Source organism: Cicer arietinum, chromosome 2 (assembly GCF_000331145.2).
Source record: "Cicer arietinum cultivar CDC Frontier isolate Library 1 chromosome 2, Cicar.CDCFrontier_v2.0, whole genome shotgun sequence".
NCBI classification, from domain to species: Eukaryota; Viridiplantae; Streptophyta; class Magnoliopsida; order Fabales; family Fabaceae; genus Cicer; species Cicer arietinum.
The window spans coordinates 6,583,291-6,589,336 of NC_021161.2; positions in this window are offsets into that span (position 1 = coordinate 6,583,291).

Consider the following 6,046-nt stretch of genomic DNA (forward strand, 5'->3'; position numbering starts at 1 on the left):
AATGAGTATTTTTTTGATTAAATTTTGTTTTTCAGAAATCATTATAAAATATAATTCGATCCCATAGTAATAAACACGAGTGAAGTGTGTGAATTCAAGCACGAATGAAGTGAGGATGAGTTCAAGTGCAAACAATGGAAATTTTCCATCCCATTTGTCACATTTTGATGGAAAATATTGGGATAGATGGAGAGTGCAAATTCGAGCACTGTTTCAATTTCAAGAAGTGTTAGAAATTATAGAAAATGGTTTTGAGGAGTTGGGAGTCAATTCAACAGAGAAGCATAGGTCGAACTTTAAAGAAAACAAGAAGAAAGATTGCAAGGCCACTTCATTCTTCATCAATGCCTTGACACAACCAACTTTGATAAAATTTCTGATTCAAGAAAGGCAAAAGAAGCATGGGACATTCTTGAGAAGTGTTATTCTAGAGGAACCAATGTCAAGAAAGTGAAATTGCAGACCTTACGAAGACAATTTGAATTATCACAAATGGAGGAGCAAGAAAAGGTGTATGATTTGATCTCAAGATTGAGGAGCATCACAAATCAAATGGTCGGTTGCAGGGATAAGCTTACTGAGCACAAGTTATGTGAAAAAATTATGAGATCTTTGCATCCCAGGTTTGATTACATTGTTTGTGCCATTGAAGAATCCAAAGACATTTCCACATTGAGTCTTGAAGAGTTGCAGGGAACTTTAGAGGCAAAATAGTTGAGAATGGATGAAAGGAGTGGGAGTAAATATGGGGATCAGACACTAGTAGCACAAGCCTACAAGAAAGGAGACCAGAAGAAGAAATGGAGAAAGAATAAATTAAAGAAACCTGATGATAAGTCTGAATCTTCATCAAAATGGGGCAATGCAAGTGGTAAATCATCAGGAAAATCAAGAAACTTTGACAAGAAGAAAGTGCAATGTTACAACAGTGAGAAGTTTGGACATTATGTTGATGAATGATGAGTTGGAAAAGGAGGAAAATAGAAGAAGAAAGAAGTATATGAAGCCTATGTTGCTCAAGAAGATTATAATTCAGACACATTTTTGTTAATGGCTACCACTAACGAAGAACATTCTTCGTCCCAGTTCTTGTTTCTTGATACTGTTTTTTTTAATCACATGACAAGTCACAAAGAATGATTGGTGAACATTGATGCATCAAGAAGGAGTAATATCACGTTTGCTAATGATAGAACCTTGGAAGTTGAGGGTGCTGGCAACATGGTGATCAACAAGAAGAAATGAGAAGACAAGAATGATTGAAAATGTGTTGCATGTGCCAGGAATGAAGAGCAATCTGTTGAGCATTGAGCAGCTGATTCAGAAAAAGGTTTCAAGTGATCATGAAGAATGATGCTTTATAAATATATGATGGGTAGAAGAAGATGATACTCAAGGCTCCTCTTTCAAAGAACAAAACCTTTGTTATCAACATACAAGTTGCATATATTCAATGTTTGAAGGCAGCAAGCACAATTGATGAAAATTGGTTGTGGCATTCAAGATTTGACCCTATTAACTTCAGAAGCTTACAATAGCTAGGAAGCTTACAAATGGAGGGGGAGAGTATACATCACATGAATTCAAGGAATTTTGTGTCAAGAATGGAATTGAACATGAGATAACAACTCGTTATACTTCTCAACACAATGGCATGGCTAAAAGAAGGAATAAAACCATTCTAGACATGACTAGAAGTATGGTAAAAGAGAAGGGTTTACCACACAAGTTCTGGGGAGAGGCTACATCAACCGCTGCTTACATTCTTAATAAATGTCCAACACAAAAGCTACCAGAGAAGGTACCGTAGGATATATGGAGTGGAAAAAAGCCAGCAGTAAGGCACTTGAGAATATTTGGTGCTTTATGTTTTAAACATGTACTAGATCAGATGAGAAGAAAGTTGCAAGACAAAAGTGAAGCAATGATACTTGTAGAATATCATCCAACTGAGGCAAGGTGGTAGTCAACAGAGATGTGAATATCACTGAGCAAGAGAATTGGAACTGGAAACAAAAAGCCGACAACAACCAACATTGAGATTGGGAACAAGCAACCAGCAACACAAGTCGACCTTCAAAAATTCCCTTACAAGTGCAAGAAGATCATCAGAGATAGATATAAAGAAAGAGTGGAGTCAAGTAGACCTCAGAGTGCAAGCAACTACCAAAATATTTAAGAGAACTTGAAGTGTACAATGATAATGAAATTGACAAAAGTGGAAATCTAGTTCATTTTGTCTTGTTTGCAGATACATAACCTTTGAATATTGAAGAAGCCTTGAAGATATGATCCTAGAAGAAAGCAATGATGGAAGAGATCAATGAAATTGAGAGGAATCAGACCTGGTACTTGATAAACTTGCCTCCAAAATAGAAGCAAATTGGAGTAAAATGGGTCTACAAATTGAAGCTGAATCCATATGGCACACATGCTAAGTACAAAGCTAGATTGGTTACCAAAGGATTCTTGCAAAGGGCATGTATAGACTACTCTGAAGTGTTTGCTCCAATGGCCATAATTGAGGTAGTCGGGATTGTGATAGCACTAGCATGTCCTAGGGGCTAGCTGATGTGTCAGCTTGACTTCAAATATGCATTTCTGAATGGATGGTTGGAAGAAGAGGTGTATGTCTCTCAACCACTTGGATTTGTGATTGAGGGAAAGGAGGATAAAGTGCTCAAATTGAGGAAAGCTCTATATGGTTTGAAGCAAACACCAAGATCATGGAACAAACGAATTGACTCATTCCTAATTAGCATTGGATTCTTCAAGTGCATAGTGGAATATGGAGTTTATGTGAGATATTACGCACTGAATGGAGAGGTTGTAATGATCCTAATATGCCTATATGTGGATGACTGGCAGTAGCAACAAGATAATTGCAGAATTCAAAGAAATCATGAAAGAGGAGTTTGAAATGACAAATTTGGGCAAGTTGAGTTACTTTGTGGGAATGGAGTTTATTGAGACTAAAGAAGGCTTGTTGATGCATCAGAAGAAATATGTTGGAGAGATCTTAAGAAGGTTCAATATGATTGATTGCAACTCTGTTGTCATTCCTATTGAGATTAATGCAAAATTGGGAACATAAATTGAAGAAGAATTGGTTGATCCAACCATTTTCAAATAGGTTGTGGGTTCCCTAAGATACTTGTGTAACACAAGTCCTGATATCTGCTATAGTGTGGGCACGGTAAGCAAGAAAATTGAATATGTGCAGACCAATTCCATTGATGATTGACAATATTTCAGCAGTAAATCTAGCAAAGAGCCCTGTGTCTCATGGAATAAGCAAACACATTGAGACAAAGTTTCACTTCTTAAAGGATCAAGTTGGAAGAAGCAAGTTGAAGCTCATTTGTTGTCAACCCGATGTTCAGTTGGCAGATATCATGACCTAGGCATTGAGAACATCTAGATTTGAGGAGTTAAGAAGATTGCTAAGTGTATAATCACTTAGAAATTTGAATTGAGAGAAAGTGTTAGAAACCAAAAATGTTCTGGAAAACTAGATTGATCAGAACAAACCAAAAACATTAATTCTTGGATTTGAAAGTTTATGTAATTCAAGTTAAAACAATAAGTGTATGTGATAGTTAACTAGCTAATCTCTTAATTAGTTAGTTAGATAGTTAGAATGATTAGAAATAAACTATGTATAAATAGCACACTCCATTTATTCAATAAATAAGTACAACAACTCATATGCTATCTACTTTTCTATTTTCTTGCACCTGAAGTAATAAGCTTGAAAGCTAACAATTTCAACCTTTGTGTGTCAGTGTTGCTACTGGTTGTTTAAAGTGTTCCAACTTTCCATCCTTCATCCTTGATAACGAAGCATGCAATTGCTTTTGGACTAGGAAAGTAATTACATGTGATGAGATAGTGAATACCCTAATCAAGAGATAATGAAGACCTAAATCGAGAATTGACGAGTGTTGAAAATTCTCATCAAAGAGTAATTTTCAATGGTTAATCAAATTTCATTCATTTTTGCTAAATGGATGGTTAAGAAAATTTTATTTTTTGGAGCCTAATCAATATTTTAATTTCTATTCATAAAAAAATGGATGGTTAAGTAAATTTGATTCTTTTTAACGTAATCGATATTTTAGCTTCTATTCATAAAGACGGTGGATGGTTAGTTAAATTTCAATCTTTAAAGCTTAATTGATAATTTAGCTTCTATCCATAAAAGTGGTGGATGATTAAGAAAATTTCATTCTTTCTAGTCTTATCAGCATTTTATATTCTCTTTAGCCGATGGATTTCCATATATTTTATACTCTTTTTAACCATTGAATTTTTGACATTCGTGTATTTGTGTATTATGAGATAGTAGGTAATTAATTAGTTATATAAATTAAATACAAAATTATAGTTAATTAGTCGTTTTTTATTAACTATGTGAACATTGCATATAAAAATTATTTAATTACGCTTTTTGTTTGACGTAATAATTTTTTTTTTGGTTAAATAACACCCACGATCTTTTGATTTAATTTCAATTAACGTTCTTTTATCTTTTTTTCTCTCTTCCCGATTTAGTCTTTTATTTCAATTTTAAATGATAATTTGATCTTTTATGTAAAACCATAAAATTAATTATCATCTTCAATAATGTAAATTTCATCAAATTTATAATTTAAATCTTTAAATAAACTAATATTTTTATTCATTATTTGATGTTGTTGGAGATGAAAATATGAGTTTATTTGAATATTTGAGTTATGCATTTGATGAAATTTGCATTATATTGAAGATGATAATTAATTTTATGGATTTTATTTGAAAATTTTCATAATTTTTTTGAATTTTTGTAAAAAAAGATGATCACATTATTGACATTTTAAAATATAAAAGATCAAATTGTCACCTAAAATTAAAATGAAGGACCAAATAAAAAGAATAAAATAAAAATTAAAACGTTAACTGAAATTAAGTTAAGTAACCGCATGTGTTATTTAATATTTTTCTTTATTTTCTTCTATTTAACACAATTATTTAATTGTCCTAACAACCATATTATAAATATAATAAGATTATTTTATTTTTTTTGTCAGAAACATAATGCAAGTATGAAATAAATAAGAATTATAATAATATATTTAATTTAATTGAGTCATTCATATTTTCTAATCTCGATAATATAAATAATTGCACGCATATCTTATAATATTTTATTTTGGTTGAGAGTATCGTAGTGTAGATTTCATCTAGACACATTGACTTGTGATAAGAAAAAAATCTAGACATGCGACGTGAACATCATTATTGATACCAATGATTTTATACAATAAAGGGATATTATTAATTTGGTGATTGAAGTTAATGAATTAAGAATTAGAATAGTCAAAAGATTGCATGTTTAATCCTCAACCTCAATAAAATACTAATAATATTAATAATTTTTGTAACTAATAATAAAAAAGTGCTATTTATTAATTATATATGTTGAGGAAAATTATTATTATTGTTATTATTATTATTATAATTAATATTATTTGAATACATGTTATGTCGGTCTCTTTGTTCTCATCTTTCTTTTAGAAAATTATTTGAATTATGTTTTAAACTATTTTTTATTAAAAATAAAGTTTAAAAGAATTTTTTAAAAACAACATAAGTTATAAATTTTCTTGAAAATACTGTTACTGTACTAGGTCAAAAACCTAGCATTGATTGGTGTTGTTTAGTACCAACATAGTAGTATGAACAACGTACGAACTTGAGAGAATATGAAAAACTACAACATTAATCCATTTTGTTATGTAGATACACTTGGTCGACCAAATGAGGTTGCAAGACTCAACAATCCATAAAGTTGTTCACCAGAGGGAGGAAAGCGATGTACTACTCTAAAGTAGAGGATTCAGATAGATTCATAGATAATTTCTACGGTAAAATTTTATCACATTATCTTTTTGAAAAATCTAAAATAAACAACCCTTGTATATTTTAGTTAATGTTATTTGTATTAATATCAAGTCAATGTCTCACTTTATATTTGTCATTAATAAAAATATTTTTTTTTTCTCTT